This window comes from Cricetulus griseus (assembly GCF_003668045.3).
Source record: "Cricetulus griseus strain 17A/GY chromosome 1 unlocalized genomic scaffold, alternate assembly CriGri-PICRH-1.0 chr1_1, whole genome shotgun sequence".
Classification (NCBI taxonomy): Eukaryota; Metazoa; Chordata; class Mammalia; order Rodentia; family Cricetidae; genus Cricetulus; species Cricetulus griseus.
In genome coordinates this window covers 80,341,858-80,362,124 of record NW_023276807.1, presented here as the reverse complement: position 1 = coordinate 80,362,124, position 20,267 = coordinate 80,341,858, and the positions used below count along the sequence as shown (strand labels likewise).

At 39.4% G+C, this 20,267-nt stretch overlaps 1 pseudogene; it reads right to left on the bottom strand.

Moving 5' to 3' along the window:
* Positions 1 to 1,420: 1,420 nt before the first annotated feature.
* Positions 1,421 to 16,895, bottom strand: LOC100770770 (annotated as a pseudogene).
* Positions 16,896 to 20,267: the final 3,372 nt, after the last annotated feature.

Here is a 20,267-nt window from a genome sequence, read left to right as displayed (position 1 = left end):
CATGTGTCTTTTCCTTCTCTTTCTCCTACTTATTCTATCTGCCCTCCAGCTCCGCCCATCCCTCTACTGCTGTTCAGCTTTTTATTAGACCAATCAGGTGCCTTATGCAGGCAAGGTGACACAAATGTAACACATCTTTACATTGTCAAACAAATGCAGCATAAATGTATGTAACACATCTTTACATAGTTAAACAAATATTCTATTCCACAACAATAGTGGAGCCCTAGTAGCTAGGGCTTCTCAAGTCTTGGAAGGTAGAGCATAAAAATAATGTGGGGCTAGAAGCAGGATTGGTTTAACTTTCAAAGGCCTGCACCTAAGTAACTCTCTTCAGCCAGGCAGGACCCATAATCTCCCCAAGCAGTGCTGGATTTTTACCACAGAAATTAAATACATAAAGCCATGTGATGTACATTGACTCAAAACATAACAAATGATAACTTCGGATGAGATAGCATGTAAAGACAAATACAGTGTCTGATTTTAATGGTTAACCATTATGATAACTTTTCTTACATTAAAATTAATAGACAACTAGTTTAATCTGATACCACAATAGCATTTCCACATAGTTTGAGGGGTTGTCATCAATGAGTCTGATCTAATAGAAAATAGCTAGAGATATACCTGTGGTATAAGGACATCACATTCACTAGAGTTATTCCTAATCATATAGGATTGGTAATTTATATAACTGTTACCCACTTTCAAGATTTGGTAGTTTATCTTTTTAAGAGTATAGGACAATGTGCCACAGAGTAAATCACAATGAAGTATGTTTCCATGTTTCTTCACTGATTTTAAATACATGTAACAAATTTAAAACTAATAAAAATGAACCAATTAGTAGAGAATTGTCTTTGCTACTATTAGTTGGTCCCTGCTATGGAAAAGTGAAAACACTGTGATATCATTATTTGAGATTAACAATTTTTTAATCTTCTGATATCATTATTAAGGAAACAACCTATGGTAGAGGAAAATTTAGGCAAATTGAGAACATTTTGTGTTATATCCTAAAATTAATATGAATATTTTAATCAATTTATGTTGTAGAAAGTATTGTGTGCCTATATTATATATATATATATATATATATATTATATATATATATATATATATTGCTGAAGAAAGGCCTTTAATAACTGACATAAAGCTGAATCCCAGGCTTGTGCTTGCTCCTCTCCCCACCCCTTTCAACATTATTTTCCAGTAGGTTTATCTAGAGTCACAGTCGAGTTTCATGAGTCTCTCTCCCTGTAACTGATAACAGTTTCACCAAGTATACACAACCATGGCCTAATATCATTCTGAGTGTCCTGCATCAGTACATTTGCACAACAGTAAACACTAAAATCTGTGTTTGTAAAGCTTCATGTGTTAAGTCACGCAAACCAGGGTTTTGTTTTAAATGTGTTTATGAAGACTGCTGCTGGGACTTTCTCCAAAGTTGGGAATCAGGTCCTTGGGCACTATGGTCAGTAATACCAGTGGGAGTGGATTCATTCATAGAAGCACTAAATGGAATTGGCTCATAACAAGGAAGTGTCTCCTTGTCTATGTTTGCTGCTGCTGGAGATGTCCCAAAAGAAGACTGACCAGTCACATTTGAGTCATATTTTGACTTTTGAGCATAGTGTCCAGGAGAGCACCTTGCTTGGCCTGACCGCAGAGCTTCTCCACGGGGGGGGGGGGGGCGGTGGTGGTGGTTCAAGATTCTTGAACTTTTCTTGGCAAATTTTCACGTAAAAAAGCTTTCCAGCAAAGTATCCCATGCTACATGCAAGTTTAGGAATGGAGCCATATTTTGGATGACTTGACAGGATTCCTTTACTAATTAATCCTTGAGTAATCAACATACTTGTGGCAGCAAAGGCACAGATCTGAACCAGAAGCTTTCATCACTGCAGTCTTTGAAGAGTCTCTGCTCTTCCTCTGTCGGAATGTAATCAGCCCCTATGTGGGGAACTGGTCTGGGAACTTCTGCACTTGGCTCTCGAAAATCAGCCCTCCCATTCAGAGTTCCTCAGACAACGCTGAGAAGTCACCCAGACTATGTACCTATATTTTAAAGAGGGTTTATATCTATGTTTATGTTTAGTTTTAAAACATAGAAAGGAATTCATTAAAATTATTAGTTTATTAAAAATATATGGCTATAATTGAAAAACCATTTTGGATATTTTTCTTTCAGTATTACACAGTATATTAATAAAATGTATTCTCTCTCATTAAGCATTCCACCACTGCTGCTTAATTACAAAATTTCATGGTCTTAGTAGATGTGTAAATGGTAGTTAAAAATAAATCTGATTTGAAATTATACAAATTCATTATAAATGCATATAGGCTATTGGTGATGATTAAAAACTCAGTACAGATAGTCAAAGATTATTTTACCATTCTGTTTCTATATTTTGCCATTAAAAAGTTTGACATTTAAGAACAGGAATTTCAACAGATCTAATCTACTCCACCCTTTGGAATTTGTTTTTGCTTTGGTTTAATTTTTTTCATCTAAGCTAGTAATAAAATCATTTTAAGAACAACAGAAACCAGAATAAATCTTATTTAAATCATTATCTTTTCAAAGAGTTTATTCTTTTGTACAAACATGTCTCTCTGTAGTTTGGACTCGTAAAACCATACACATTTTGAATTTTCAGGTTTTCACATGTTTAGCTGAGTTTTTGTCACATTAAAATACATTGGAAGATTTAGATACTATATTCTTCATTTTAAATCTTGCTGTATAATGGTGACCAGACTATAGAATGTCATTTACCTGTAATACACAGAGCATCTGGGGCTAATAAATAGGATTTTCCTATTGAGATACAGTAAAACATGTCTGGTCTTTATTCTTGGTCCCTGGCTCAAAACACCTAAAACCCCTGGAATTTCCCTACTGACAACTGCCTTTTGTTTTTATAAGGGGTCCCTGACTGTGATCACAATTGTGTACATGCCAGTGCCATGTCTGTGGCTGGATGCTTGGAGCTATCCACTTCGCGTTACTTCTCAAATTCTGGGAAAGCCTTGAGTTACGCTACCAATGACTAGTGATTTAGTCAACTTAAAACCAAGTACCTCCAGAAACAAGGGCTCAGGTAGCTTCCATTGTGTAACAGTGAAGTAGTATGAGCCTGGTGATCTGCCTCTCCCACTGGAAGTGGCCCCGTTTATCACCTGCTTGGTTGCTCCTTGGTTCCATTCTTTCTTATACACAAGGTGCCTCCTTGAGTTCTGTGAGTTGTGCAAGTGGGTTATCAAACTATTAATATTTTGCCAAACTGGACTTCTATCTATTCTTCAGAAGACTCCATGACAAAATACCAGGAGAAATGAGTAAACTTCTTATCCTCTTAACAGTTTAAGAGATATGATGAGGAAGAAAAACATCATCAAGAAAGAAAGCCACACAAAACAAAGCTTGCTCACTTCTTCCACAATTTAATACTAGAGAAATGGCATCAGGTCCTGCTGGTCCTTATAGATAGAAATTCCAATTCCAGGGATTCTGTAGCTGGCAGAATTGGCAGAAAGCTTACTGGCAGTTTGGGATATGCACAACATTAGAACTGAAGAGAAGTTGTGGAAACTCAAAGCAGAAATGTGAGTATTATCATTAAGTCTATCACCAATCAAAGTTTTTATTACTGTCTAGTCAATGTTGCTGAAAGTTTAAGGTGTAAATGTGAAGTAAAGGTGTTGCTTTTCATGAAAATTCAGTACTTCTATTGTCTTCTCTGATATTACCCAACCTCCCCCCCCCCAAATATACTTAGCTGTAGAGGTTTGAAAGAAAATGGCCTCCAAAGGGAGTGTCGCCTTTAGGAGGTGTGGCTATGTTAGAGAAAGTGTGTCACTGTGAGGGTAGGGGTGAGGTCTCCTATACTCAAGCTACTCCCAGTGAGGCATTTCACTTCTTGTTGCCTGCAGATCAAGATGTAGGACTCTCAGCTACTTCTCCAGCACCATGTCTGCCTGCATACTACCATGTCCCTCCATGATAATAATTGGCTAAATTTATGAAACTATAAGCCACTTAAATGTTTTCCTTTATAAGAGTTGTTGTGGTCATAGTGTCTCTTCACAGCAATAGAAACCCTAACGAAGACAGCTGTTAAATGTGAAATCAAATTCTTGGATTAAAAACAACACACTTGACCTCTCAGATCATGGAGGTAGCCAAGGTGCTTTGACCATAGCAGTTTCACAGTAAAATCTCTAAAAACACAGAAATAGAGTAAAGTGGACACAGTTGTACAGAAGGCTTTTAATGTAATGATATTTCTTATCTGAGGTTTTACTTTGAGCTGGGATGCTATGGGATGGGGAAGGTGCCTGAAAAGGACAAACTGAAATAACGAATAATCTGCCAGGATTAAATGGGGAACTATTCACAGTCAGGCTTGAGTCCCTGCAGCTACACAGACAAGCCCATAATAGTCAGGAGGGGAGCTCTGCACACCCCAGCTTTCTAGCCGAATATCAGTTAGAGGCTTATTCTCAAAACACAGAGTGGCAATGTTTAGCCTTAACTGAGAGAGGCAAAGCTGAGTAATATTCTAAATTGCTTTTGTTCACTGAGAGACCGAATCTCAATGTATGGTGTAAAGTAGCCAAGAGTAAAAAGGAACAAGTGAGATAAGTAAATACCCATATTAAAGTCAGCAGCAAATATGAACAAAAGGAGAAGACATAGAAAACGGACACAGTATGTAGTTAAAAAAAAAAAAAAAAAAAAAAAAAAAAAAAAAAAAACACCAGGAATCTTTTGTGAAAGTGTTGCTCTTAGCATAAGATACTAAAAGCTCCACCCATCCACCATGGTCTCTAACAAGCCTGCTAGGTAGAAAATATACTCCTTTTAAATTCAGAGATGTGTTCACTGCAGAAGGACAAAAATAAGGCAATTTCCAAGGTCATACTTCTACTAGAGGGTGGAGCTGGCCTTTGAACTTGGATTTCTGACCTGAAAGTCTAAGCTCTTCTAAGTCACACATCAAACTTTTTCATCATTACAAAGAAACCAGGTAGTATGCATGAATGAACCTTTGATGCCTCAGTTCTCATGGTGAATAAGTGTTTGCTGGGCACCAAAAAATTTGGGGACCTTCTGTGTGCATCTCTTTTGCTCCAGCTTAAGGTATGAAAGTGGAGCTTTGCCAAGTATGATGAACCCTGAAATACAGACTCATAATGTTAACTTATAGCCTATAGGCTGCATATGCTTAAAGATAGAATAGTCAGGAAAACTGCCATGAGGGATAAGTTAAAACATTGTTTTAAATTGGATGTAAAGACAAATGGAAAACTTACTTTAACAGGACTTCCTAGGAAATAATATCATTTTAATAATAAGTGTGATAGTTAATGTTGTTTGTCAACTTGACACACCTGGGGAAAGGGACCTTCAGTTAAAGAACCGCTTCTCTCATATTAACCTGTGGGCATGTCTGTGGGATATTTTCTTGACTGCTAAATTATGTAGGGGTCCAACCCACTGTGGACAGTGTTATCCTTGAGAAGGTGATCCTGGGCTGTATATCTGAGCAAGCTGGAGGTAGCAAGCCAGTAAGTAACATTCCTCTATTTTTCCTGTTTTAGTTCCTGTCTAAGTTCCTGACTTGAACACTAGCCCTGAAATCCCTCAGTGGCAAATGGTAACCTGAATGTTGAATTAAAGTTTCCAGGATGATTTTGGTCATGCTGTTTATCACAGCAACAGAAACTAGGGCAAGAGACAACTAACTATGTTGTGCTTTTTATATTTAAAAGATATGGACACTTTGAGTAATTGAACATGAACTGTTGAATGCCACAAAATTGATTGTGATGAGCAGAACCAACACTTGAGACAATCAAGTCATCCACTTAGAGTGAGCACAGAATACAACTTGGGGGCATCACAGCAGGAACAAAATGATGATCCGTATCTTAGTGCATTAGAGCAGGAACAAAATGACTGATCTCTGTGTTAGAAGACATTCTAGATCTAGTCACTGTGCTATTTTATAATGAGAAATAAGAAATAAACCTTTATTAATAAATGCTGTAAAACCAAACTGGATATGATCATATACAAAGAAAAGGATATGGAAGACTCTGTGGGCCTGAGTAAGTCCCCATTATTTACTTATTTGCTTTTTGTCTAAATACAGTAATGTGTGTATATGCCTACATAATATATTAACTGTCTAATATAATAAAATAAATTCATAGATTGCATTGTCTTAAATCATGGTATATATTTTCTTAGTTTTGCAATTGATGAAAACTCATTTATTCACATATACCAAAGACTTGGGCACAAAACTCTAAGCAGAGATCTTCCATATGAGAAGTTTCAGTGACTTCTGGAATTTTTTTTTAACAGCTTAACAATTTATTTATTTATTTTTTATTATTTAAAATTTTAGAAATTAAAAACAATCTTATTTTACTTAAAAATACCAGTTTCCCCCTCTCTCTCCCCCTCCCATTCCCCCTCCCACTATCTCCCCATCCCACCCCCAATCCAATCCTCAGAGAAGGTAAAGAGAATCATCAAAGTCTGTCACATTATTTGGGGCAGGAATGAGGCCCTTCCCCCTGTATCTAGGCTGAGCAAGGGAATGGGCTCCAAAAAGCCAGTTCATGCACTAAGGATAAATACTGGATCCACTGCCAGTGTCTCCATAGACTACCAAAGCTCTCAAAATGATAACCATGTTCATGGGGCCTAGTTCGGTCTTTTTCAGGTTTTGTAGCTGTCAGTCTAGAATCAGCGAGCTCCCATTTGCTCAAGACAGCTGTTTCTGTGGATTTCCCCAACATGGTCTTGGGCCCTTTACTTATCACTCCTCCCTCTCTACAACTGTACTCCAGGAGTTACCTTTGAACACATTGGCACAGGAGACCACTTTCTGAACATAATACCAGTAGCACAGACACTGAGGTCAACAATTATCAAATGGGGCCTCCCTTCTTACTGAGAAGCTTCTGTAAGGCAAATGATACAGTCAATAAGACAAAATAGCAACGTACAGAATGTGAAAAGTTCTCCACCAACACCACATCTGACAGAGGGCTGATCTCCAAAAGATACAAAGAACTCAAGAAACTAGATACCAAAACACCACATAATCCAATTTTAAAATGGGTTACAGATCTAAATAGACTTTTGAAACTTTTTACTAAAATGTAAAATTATGGCTGGGGAGATGCATGGACCTCCCCCCAAAAAAACACCACATACTAAAAGGTTTTTATTTTTATTTTTTAATAAAATTATGCTCCTTTTTATTATCTTGAAAAACATTTGGACATGGGTGGCAGAAATTTATTTGTTAAATGTAAGCAAAATAAATTTGTCGAATTAGCTAATACATTGTATCAGAAATTACTAAACTTGTGATATATTATTAATGATCTAATAAAACCACTGAAAATAAGAATGCGAAGCCAACCACACTACATATCCACAGAAGAAAGGCAACAGTGGCATACACATTTAATCCCAGGACTCAGAAAAGAGAGGCAGATGGATCTCTATGAGTTCAGGGCCACCCAGAGCTACATGAGAGTGAATCAGTCTAAAAGAGAAACATGCCTTTAATCCCAGCACTAGAGAGGAATATAAGAAAGAGGCAAAGGGTCTCACGTGAGATTTAGTTTCCAGTCACAGGGAAGACAGGATCTCCATTTCAGCATTGGAGGAGGTAAAAACACCCTGATGGCTTGTTTGCTTTGCTTTTCTGATCTTCAGCTTGAATCTCAGTATCTGTTTCTGGGTTATTATTCCTGCTACAAATTGGCACCCAATATGGAGTAAGAATTTCCACATAAAATCTGACAAAAGTTTAAAAATGAATTCTAAACATGAAAGAAACATGGCTTCTTGGTAGCAGCATTCTCTCAGGTGGGCTCTGTTTGCTAGAGACAAGCAGAGGCATGGTTCCTTTAAGAGAGACTTCCTGACTCAGCATTTGCAGCAAAACCCTCTAAGTTATTTTTAAGAGGCCCTGCTACCAAACACTTATATGGAGTTACATGAGCAACCAGTGACATGCTTCTTGCTGGTGGCAGGGCCCTAGAAACTCTGCCGAATTGTGGCAATAAACATGGGTCACACTCCATCATGAAGCTAGACTCTCAGGAAGCCAACGAATGGGACAGAGCCAGTCACTGCTTTAATCCTAGCCATGCTGCTTAGCAGATTAAAGACTCATGTTTTCAGAAAAAATATAGAGAGGTACAGTAAAGACAGATTCAGACAGAGGAAAAAAAGAAAACCTCTAAATTGTTTACAGGGTGTTTAAAATACACACACACACACACACACACACACACACACACACACACACACACAACACATATATATATATATATATATATATATATATATGGGAGAGAAAAGAGAAAGGATAGAGAGAAGTCCTTAAAAAAACACAGCAAGAGACCTGGGTGAAGATCAAATCATCCAGTATCTGCCACTATAAGAGTCTTGAACCCACACACACTGGGATAATTAAGTGTCTGGCCTTCTCCTGCTCCCTTCCTCCCCTCGTTGGAGGCTCCTGGTCCAGGCACATAGTTCCATGCTGCCCACAGAATCCTCCAGATACCTGGAGGCAGACCAAACCATCCAGCGTCTGCTGCTATTAGAACCTTGGACCTGCACCCACATTTAACAATATAAAGACTAATATGACACCACTGGAGAATAGGGGTTCTACACCAGCAAGATCTGAACATCCCAACACAGATAAAGCAGAAGATAATGGCCTTAAAAATGACTTTATGAAGATGATAGTGGCCAACAAATAGTAAACGAGAAAATCCCTTAAAGAAATGGAAGAAAAAAACAAACAAAAAATGGAAGATATGGAGGAAGAGACAAACCAGAAAATTCAAGAAATAAACAAATCTCTTAAAGAAAGCAAGGAAAGTCAAGAAAGAAACAGTCAAGCAGGTGAAAGAAGCAATTCAAACAGTTCAAGACTTGAAAACTGAAATAGAGACAATAAAGAAAATATAAACTGAGGAAATTCTGGAAATAGAAAATCTAAGTAAATGATCAGGAACTACAGATGTAAGCATAACCAACAGAATACAAGAGACAGAAGAGAGACTCTCAGGTGTTGAAGATACACTAGAGGAAATAGATTCATCGACCAAAGAAAATGTTAAGTGCAACAAATCCTTAACACAAAATATGCTGGAATTATGGGACACCGTGAAAAGACCAAACCTAAGAATAATAGGTTTAGAAGAAGGTGAAGAAGCCCAGCTCAAAGACGCAAAAAAATTCAACAAAATCATAGAAGAAAATTTCCCAACCTGAAGAATGACATGCCAATGAAAGTACAAGAAGCTTACAGAACACCAAATAGACTGGACTCCGCCCCCCCTTCCAAAAAGAAGTTCCCTCGCCACATAATAATCAAAGCACCAACCATACAGAATAAAGAAAGAATATTAAGAGCTGCAAAGGAAAAAGGCCAAGTAACACATAAAGGCAAACATATCAGAATTACACCTGACTTCTCAATGGAAACTCTGAAAGTCAGAAGGTCCTGGATAGATGTTCTGCAAACACTAAGAGACCATGGATAACAGCTCAGACTACTATACCCAGCAAAACTTTCAATTGCTATAGATGGAGAAACAAAATATTCCACGACAAAACCAGATTTAAACAATACATATCCACAAATCCAGCCCTACAGAAAGTACTAGAAGGAAGAAGTACTAGAAGGAAAAAAGTACTAAGAGGAAAGTACTAGAAACTCCAACCCAAGAAGTTAACTACACTCACAAAAACATAGTCAATAGATAATCCCACTTTACCAGAAGCCAAAAAATTCCAAAAAACAAACCAACAAACAAACAAACAAACAAAAAAAACAGGGAAATCCACATACAATACCACCACCACCAATAAATCCAAAACCAACAAGAATCAACAATCAATGGTCATTAATATTCCTCAATATCAATGTTCTTAATTCACCTATAAAACGACACAGGTAACAGATTGGATAAGAAAACAGAATTCATCTTTCTGCTGTATACAAGAAACACACCTCAACTTCAAAGACAGACGTTACCTCAGAGTAAAGGGTTGGAAAAAGATTTTCCTATCAAATGGAACTAAGAAATAAGCTGGTGTAGCTATCCTAATATCTAACAAAACAGACTTCAAACTAAAATCAATCAAAAAAGATAAAAACAGAGCATTTCATATTCATCACAGGAAAAAGTCCATCAAGATGAAGTCTCAATTATGAACATCTATGCTTCAAATAAAAAGGCACCCATATTGGTAAAAGAAAAATTACTAAAACTCAAATCACACATAAAACAAACACACTTACAGTGGAAGACTTCACCACCCAACTCTCACCCCTGGACAGGACTACCAGACAGAAACTTAACAAAGAAATGAAGGAACTAAAAGAAGTTATGACTCAATTGGGTTTAACAGACATCTATAGAACATTCCATCCAAACACAAAAGAATATCCCTTCTTCTCAGTGCCACATGGAACCTTCTCTGAAATCAACCACATATTTGGCAACAAAGAAAACTTCAACAGATAAAAAAATGGAATAACCCCTATATCTTACTGGACCATCATGGTTTAAAATTAGAATTCAACAAAAACACAAATTGCAGAAAGCCTACAAACTCATGGAAATTGAACAATGCTCAGTTGCATCACTCCTGGGTCAAGGTAGAAATAAAGTAAGAAATTAAAGACTTCCCAGAATTCAATGAAAATAAAAGCACAACATACCCAAACTAATGGGACACTTTGAAAACAGTGCTAAGAGAAAACTTCATAGCACTAAGTGCTGACATGAAGAAACTGAAGAATAGTCACACTAGAGAATTAACAGCACACCTGAAAGCTCTAGAACAAAATGAAGCAAACTCACCCAGAAAGAGTAGATGCCAGGAAATAACCAAACTGAGGGCTGAAATCAATGAAATATAAACAAAGACAACAATACAAATAATCAATGTAACAAAGAGTTGGTTCTTTGAGAAAATAAACAAGATGGACAAACCTTTTCCAAATTAGCCAAAAGGCAGAGGGAAAACATGCAAATTAACAAAATCAGAAATGAAAAGGGGAAATCCAGAGAATCATCAGGTCATACTTTGAAAACCTGTACTCCACAAAATTGGAAAATTTAAAGGAAATGGGCAAATTTCTTGGTAGGTGTGTCACTTACCAAAATTAAATCAAGAACAGATAAGCTACTTAAATAGACCTATAACCCCTAATGAAATAGAAGCAGTTATCAAAAGTCTCCCAACCAAAAAAATTCCAGGACCAGATGGTTTTAGTGCAGAATTCTACTCTTTTTATGAGGCTACAATTACCTTGGTATCTAAACCACACAAAGACACAACTAAGAAATATAACTACAGACTAATATCCCTCATGAACATTGATGCAAAAATACTCAATAAAATCCTAGCAAATCAAATCCATGAGCACATTAGAAAAATTATCCACCTTGATCAAGTAGGCTTCATCCCAGAGGTGCAGGGATGGTTCAATACATGAAAATCTGTCAATGTAATTCACCATTTAAACAAACTGAAAAAGAAAAAAAACACATGATCATCTCACTAGATGCTGAAAAAGCCTTTGACAAAATCCAACACCCCTTCATGATAAAGGTCTTGGAGAGATCAGGGATAACAGGAACATACCTCAACATAATAAATGCAATATACAGTAAGCCAACAGCCAACATCAAACTAAATGGAGAGAAACTCAATGCAATTCCTCTAAAATCATGAACAAGACAAGGCTGTCCACTCTCTCTCTATTTCTTCAATATTGTACTTAAGTTCTAGCTAGAACAATAGGACAAAAGGAGATCAAGCGGATACAAATTGGAAAGGAAGAAATCAAACTTTCACTATTTGCAGATGATATGGTAGTTTACATAAGTGACCTGAAAAATTCTACCAGGGAACTTCTATAACTGATAAACACCTTCTGCAATGTAGTGGGATACAACATTAACTCAAAAAATCAGTTGACCTCCTATATATAGATGATAAATTGACAAAGAAACCAGAGAAACATCACCCTTCACAATAGCCACAAACAACATATATTAATTTGGGGTAACTCTAACCAAACAAGTAAAAGACCTATATGATAAGATCTTCAAATCTTTAAAGAAAGAAATGAATGAAGATATCAAAAAATGGAAAGATCTCCCATGCTCTTGGATAGGTAGGATAAACATAGTAAAAATGGCAATCTTATCAAAGCAATTTACAAATTCAATGCAATCCCCATCAAAATCTCAGTACAGTTCTTCATAGACCTTGAAAGAACATTCCTCACCTTTATATGGAAAAACAAAAAAACCCAGGATAACCAAAACAACCCTGAACAAAGGAACTTCAGGTGACATCACCATCTCTGACTTCAAGCTCTACTATAGAGCTATAGTCCTGAAAACATCTTGGTATCAGCACAAAAACAAACAGGTAGACCAATGAAATCAAGCTGAAAACACTAATATTAATACATACACCTATGAACACCTGATTTTTTACAAATAAGCAAAAATTATACAGTGGAAAAAAGTAAGTATCTTCAACAAATGGTGCTGGAATAACTGAATGCAGACATAGAAATTTGCAGATAGATCCCTATCTATCACCATGTACAAAACTTAAGTCCAAATTGATCAAAGACCTCAACATAAATTTAGTCAAACTGAACCTCTTAGAAAAGAAAGTGGGAAGTACCCTTGAATTAATTGGCACAGGATTCCACTTCCTTCCTATACATAACACCAGTAGCACAGACACTGAGATCTACAATTAATAAAATGGGACCTCCTGAAGTTGAGAAGCTTCTTTAATGCAAAGTACACAGTCAACAAGTCAAAACGGCAGCCCACAGAATGTGAAAAGTTCAGCTGGGCAGTGGTGGGTGCACGTCTTTAATCCTAGCACTTGGGAGGCAGAGCCAGGCAGATCTCTGTGAGTTAAAGGCCAGCCTGGTCTACAGGAGCTAGTTTCAGGAAGCCTCCAAAGCCACAGAGAAACCCTGTCTTGAAAAAAAAAGAATTTGAAAAGATCTTCACCAACAGAGGGCTGATTTCCAAAATATACAAAGAACTCAAGAAGCTAGTCACCAAAACACCAAATAATCCAATTAAAAAATGGGGGTACAGAACTAAATAGAGAATTCTAAATAGAGGAATCTAAAATGGCTAAAAGACATATAAGAAAGTACTCAACATCCTTAGCCATCAGGGAAATGCAAATGAAAGCATCTCTGAGATATCATCTTACACCTGTCAGAATGGCTAAAATCAAAAACACCAATGACAGTTTATGCTGGATAGGAGGTGGAGAAAGGGGAATAATCCTCCATTGCTGGTAGGAATCAAACTTGTAATATCACTTTGGAAATCAGTATGGCAGTTTTTTAGGAAAATGGGAATCAGTCTACCTCAATATCCAGCATTTCCACTCTTAGGTATATGTATATACCCAAAAGATGAACATTCATACAAGGACATCTGTTCAACTATATTCATAGCAGCATAATTTGTAATAGCCAGAACCTGGAAGCATCCTAGATGCCCCTCAATTGAAGAATGGATAGAAAAAATGTGGTACATTTACACAATGGAGTACGTCTCAGCAGGAAAAAAAAATGAAACCTTGAAATTCACAGGCAAATGGATGAAACTAGAAGAGATCATCCTGAGTGAGGTAACCCAGACACAGAAAGACAAACATGGTATGCACTCACTCATAAGTGAATCTTAGACATAGAGCAAAGGATAACAAGCCTACAATCCACAAACCCAGAGTATATAGGAAACAAGGAAGAACCTAAGAGAGACTTACATGGACCCTTGGAGCAGCGCAAAGAGACAAAACCTCCTGACTAAATTGGGGACAGGGAGGGATGGATGGATGGATGGATGGAGGGAGGGAGGGAGGAGGGAGGGAGGAGAGATAAGAGGGGAGATGGGGAAGCGGGGAGAACATAAGGGATTACAAAGTTCAAGTTGGGGGAAGAACAGAGAAAGACTGCAAGGAAAGAGATACCTTAATAGAGGGAGCCATTATGGGCTACACGGGAAATCTGGCACTAGGGAAATCTCCAGGGATCCACAAGGATGACCCCAAATAAGAATCTTAGCAATAGTGGAGAGGCTAACATAAATACCCTTCTCCTATAATGAGATTGATGAATACTTTAAGTGCCATCATAGAGCCTTCATCCAGTAGCTGATGGAAGCAGAAGCACAGATCCACAGATAAGCACTGAACTGAACTGGAATCCAGTTGCAGAGAGGAAGGAGTGACGAGAAAAGGGGTCGAGGCCATGTTGAGGAAACCCATAGAAACAGCTGACCTGAGCAAGTGGGAGCTCATGGACACCATACTGACAGCTAGGGAACCTTCTTAAAACTGATCCAGGCCCCCTGACTGTCAGTTGGAGGGCTTGTACAGTCTATGGGACCTTTTACAGTGGAACCAGTGTTTGTACCTAGTGCATTAATGGGCTTTGGGAGCTCCTTCCCTATGGAGGGATACTCTCTTAGCCTAGATACACGGAGAACAGCCTAGGTCCTGCCCCAAATGATGTGACAGACTTTGATGATCCCTAATGGGAAGCCTCACCCTCCCTGAGGAATGGATGGGGGATTGGATGGGGGATTGGTCGGGGATGGGGGGGTGGGAGAATGAGAGGAAGAGGGAACTGGGATTGGTATGTAAAACAAGATTGTTTTTAATTCAAATAAAAATTAATAAAAAACCCTATATTGATTCCCATTAAAATTCATGATACACACACAGACACACACACACACACACACACACACACACACACACACACACACACACAATGCAGCTGGGTGGTGGGGGGCAGAGGCAGGCAGATCTCATTCAAAGCCAGCCTGGTCTGCAGAGTGAGTTCCAGGACAGTCAAGGCTGATACACAGAGAAACCTTGCCTGAAAAAGCAAACTAACAAAGAAATAGAGTAATGAAAAACAGCCTGTCTCTGTCAAATCTAGAGTTAATATATTATCCTTCTGTGTCTTTGATGGAGTTGAAGACAGATAGTTATGTTTATAGTTTTCTTTAGTTATTATAAAAGATAAGCTACATGTAAGACTTTAGACTCACAAAGATAAGATAGATGACAGAATATTTTCTTTAAAACCTTGCTAAATGTTAATGAACTAAATATTTTTATTGTAGTTCTTACTTGATAACTGTTTTGTTATATATTTCACTATGTTAATGTTAAAACTCTTTTTATTTAGACAGAAAAGAAGAGATGATGGGGGAAGTCTTTCTGTGTATATGTTTGTCTTACTGGTTGATAAATAAAGCACTGTTGGACAATAGCGAAGCAAGATAGGGGGGCTAGGAGTCAAGGAGGATTCTGGGAAATGTAGTAAAGGAGGGAGTCACCATGTGATCCTGGGAAGAGAGGACGCATGCCACTGGTGTCCTCGATAAGTCTTTATAAAATATATAGATTAATGGTTATGGTTGATACTTAAGACAGAGCTAGCAAATAAGAAATCCTAGTCACTAACCAGCAGCATTGTACCTAATATAAGTCTCTGTGTGTTGTTTGGGACCCTAAAGTGGCCGTGGAACTCAGGCCACTGGCGGAAAGAATTATGGTTACAAGAGCCATGTAAAGATGGAAAATACACAAAGGGTCTGGGTATTGTATTGAAAGGCCCGCTGCCTCTCTGTCTCCCCCCACCTATGCTGATGCTGGGTGTTCTCTCTGGAGCAGGGCAGAGCCAGGATACCGCCAGGGGCTGGAGAGTGCAGCGCGGGCGAGCTGCCGCAGAGCCGCCCTGCTTCCCCTTTATCCTGCTGTCCCTGCCCCCGCCGGCCTCCACTTCCCCCGGCTGCCGTTTTCCCTCCCAAGCCGGTTCACCCAGGCGGGGCTGCCCTGGCACCGCGCCGGGGCTGGGGCCGAGCAGGGAAAGGGCACCCCTCGCCCCCACGCCCCCCCCCGTTGAGAAACACTCCGTCCCAAGGTCTCCGCCCCCAAGGTCAGCCACCTGGGCGCGGAGGGAGGAATCAAGTCTGTTGTACCAGACACCAGACCTTGAGAATATGCTGATCTGGAATGGCTCTGTGCCTCATTTGAACCATCAAATAGAATCCCTGCTCCTAGCTTGCGCCTTTTTCCCTATATAAGGACCCCTTTCCCTTGGCTCGGCGCGCTTGGCCTCAGAAAAGCTAAGTCGCCCCGGGTACCCGCGTCTCCAATAAAGCCTCTTGTTTTTACATCCAGTTCGTGGCCTCGCTGATTCCTGGGTGTGAGTCTCCCTCTACAAAAGTACCTCTTCGGGGGTCTTTCATTTGGGGGCTCGTCCGGGATCGAGACCCGCCCAGGGACCACCGACCCACGTCTGGGAGGTAAGTGTTGTGCGGATCCGCTGTTTTGTCTTGTCTGGTCTGAGTCCGTCTTGTGAATTGCGCTTGCGTTTGTAGTATACAGCTGTGTACATTTGTAGGCGGATCCGAGGAGGGACTGACGGGTTCGAACTCCCGACTGCGGCTCCAGGAGACGTCCTGGTAGCGTTTGAAGCCCTCGATGTGAGGGATTTGTACTTTGAACTTGGGAAGCCCTCGATGTGAGGGATTTGTACTTTGAACTTAGATTTAAGACTGGACATCTTCCCAGTCTCTTTGGAGAAGGCCCTCGGCTTGAGTGATTTGCAATCTTTACTGGGGACGAAGAAGGAGGGCCCCCTTCTTTGACCCCCCCCCCTCAATTCTTTCGACTCTCTGTCGAAACCGCGCTGCGAAAACCTGTTCTGTGTTCTGTGTTGTTTGGCCTTTGTTTTATAATTGATGTGCATAAACGCAAATGAATTACTCTTTGTTCCTCAGCTCGAGCGTATAAACTTATCTGGCCTGTTCCGGACATCTAAACGGCCTTAAAGTTATTAAGAACTGTAAAAAAGACTTTGATAAAATTTTGATGTTAACTGAGAAATGAAAAAAAATATAGGAGACTTAAATAATAAAGAGGGAAAGGAAAAAGGAAACTTGTCTAAGAATGTCTAAGAGAGTCAGAGAAATGAACTAAAAGGTTATAGAAAATTAAAGCAAGCAAGTCATAGCAGAGAAGATTGTTACAGAAAGTTATGGAGGGTCAAAGCAAGTTGTAAAAGGTCAGAGGAAAGTTGTTAAAAGTCAGAAAAAAGGTTATTATAAGTCAGAGAAAAATGTAAACTGTGCTATGGTTTCTCATGTCTAAAATTTTAACCATATTAAGCTAATTCTGTTTTATATATACTTGTTTTAAAATGTTCATATGACTTGACTGGTCGCCATTTTGCTAAAATTAAAAAAGGAATACTTAAACCGCCATCTTGACTAAAGATGACCGCATGGAAATTAGAGGTACCATCTTAGAAACAAGTTTTTCAATTGAGATTTACAATGTTAATGCTTCTATATATTACAGAAAGACCTTAAGGGAATTTAAATTTCTTTTTAAAACCAGTTTTTTTTAATGTTTGTTTTTATTAATATTTATACTTAAAGAGCTTCAATTTAAAATTATTTTTGAGCAAAGCCTGACAATGTAAAGTTTTTGTTTTATGAAAGATGCTGATCTATTATAAGATATTACAGTTTATATTTTAGAAATAAGTTTAGGATGTTGATAACACACACCTTTAAGCTCAGGATGTTGGTAGCACACACCTTAAGTTTAGAACATTGGTGACACATGCCTTTAATCCCACCACTTGGGAATAAGAGGCAGATAGATCTTTATGGGTTCAAGGCCTGCCTGGTCCGGCAGATCGAATTCCAGGACAGGCTCCAAAGTCACAGAAAAACCCTGCCTAAGAAAGAAGTTAAGCTACTGTTTAAGGAATATAAGGTAGCTGTGCTGTTTCAAACATCTTACTAAGTTAAAACCAGTTACAGTCAGACTAAAAATTATTTACAGAAATAAGACCTTACCTAGCCACCTGTATACTTAATGTGTGCTTAAGGCAAGTAATTAAAACAGACAAACAGACCTCTAATGCTTCAGAGATCTTCAGAATATGGCATTTAAATTGTTATCTTTAAAGTTTATAATGTCAGACAGACTGCCAGATCCTGACAATGACCCGAAGATTACAGGCACCTCAGTTCCTGCACCTGGACCAATGAGCAGATGCTCAGATATGAAACCTGCCGCCTGCCAGAACCTGGCCGAGACTGTGGACAAAGCTGCTGGACGCTGGAAAATTGATTGTACCCCTTTGCCTAGACAAAACAAGGTCAGTCTTTTCCATGTCCCTCTTCCACAGAGAGAAAATAAAACCTCTCACAATATAGGCCTGGCGAAGATTGCTGTTCTTTGAGACAGCTGCCTCCAACGGTAATGGAGAAACTTGGGTTTGGCTAACTGTATATGGACTTGCTTCTGACTGGCTTCTGTCCTTTTTAGTAGATTCGGATAAAATATACCCTTCTCAGATCTCTGAAATATTACTGGTTGTCAGCTTGACAGCATCAGACAGTCAGATCCACTATAGACTAGTCAGTATGTTAGCTGATAAAATAATGACTATCTACTGTTCAGGCACAAGCTCAAGGTTTTTAAGTTTATTTTGGTTGTCATCTAAGTACAAACTTAAAGGGCTTTTCATCAGGCCAAAGGCACCTCTGTCCAATCCATACCTGGCTCTCTGGACAGAAGAAAAATGTACATGCTTATAGCCCAAATCTGTAGTTTTTGCTAGGACTCAAAGTTATAAATATGTTCTTGCTGTTTGAACAGATATCCAGATATCTGCTTTTTCTGCACTGTGGGCTTCTATAAATAAGTTTTAACCTCTGTTCCTAGTTTAAATATGTCTTAAACAGGTTTCTGCTTCTGACAGACATCTGAGTACCAGTTGCTGACTTCAGACTGTTCTAAGTAGACTGCGAACCCTAGACTTGCTATGGATGTGAACTAGTCTGCTGATATGGACACCCCCTATCTCTGCAACAGTGTCTGCTAACCAGAAGCCCCTGATGGATTCCCCGTTGCCTAAATTCCTTTTTGCTTTTGACTAGCATTTCAACCTTCTGGGGTCCCTAACTTCGTCCCAAAGTCAGCAGGAAGCAGTTTGGAAAAGAATTTCGCCGTCCATTCTCCCTGGTTGAGATGCTAAGTCAAAGGGAACTCCCTTGCGTGGGGATGCCAGTACCTATCACTCCCTGATGGGGACACTAGAGACTGGGTCCTCCTACTCCCCCTAGCATACCCCTAGGCCATATGGGCTCACACCTTTTAAAAAAACTTATAAAGACCAGAGGGACCATCCTACCATTCCCTATTCCTACCAGATCGGGGACACTGTCTGGGTCCGGCGTCACCAGACCTCAGCGCCTACCAGTTGTGAAACTGCCATGCAGCACAAGCTCACATTGTCTGAGGTCTCAGGAAAGGGGCTATGCATAGGCAGGGTTCATCCCTCATATCAAGAGTTATGTAACCAAACAGAGCCATTATCTCAGGACAGCCGATACCTTGTTGCCCCTTATGGAACTTATTGGGCTTGCAGTACTGGGTTGACTCCCTGTGTCTCTACCACTGTTCTCAACACCACCATTGACTTTTGTAACTTTGGCCCAAAGTCACATACCACCAACCTGAATATGTTTACAGCGTACTAGGGAAATCAACCCGATATAAGAGGGAGCCAATATCCTTTACCGTGGCCCTATTATTAGGAGGGATAACAGTGGGGGGCATAGCAGGCGGCATAGGGACCGGAACCATTGCCTTACAGGGAATTAATCATTTTAAACTTCTACAGCAAGCCATGTACACAGATATCCAGGTCCTAAAAGAGTCAGTCAGTGCACTTGAGAAATCCTTAACATCACTCTCTGAGGTAGTCCTGCAGAACAGACGAGGATTAGATTTATTATTTTTACAGGAATGGGGGCTATGTGCTGCCCTCAAGGAAGAATGCTGCTTTTATACAGACCATACAGGAATAGTTAGAGACAGCATGGCTAAGCTTATAGAAAGACTTAACCAGAGACCTCTGAATGAAAGATTCCATTCAGTCACAAGAGAAATGGGGGAATGAAAGGCCCACTGCCTCTCTGTCTCCCCCCGCCTATGCTGATGCTGGGTGTTCTCTCTGGAGCAGGGCAGAGCCAGGATACCGCCAGGGGCTGGAGAGTGCAGCGCGGGCGAGCTGCCGCAGAGCCGCCCTGCTTCCCCTTTA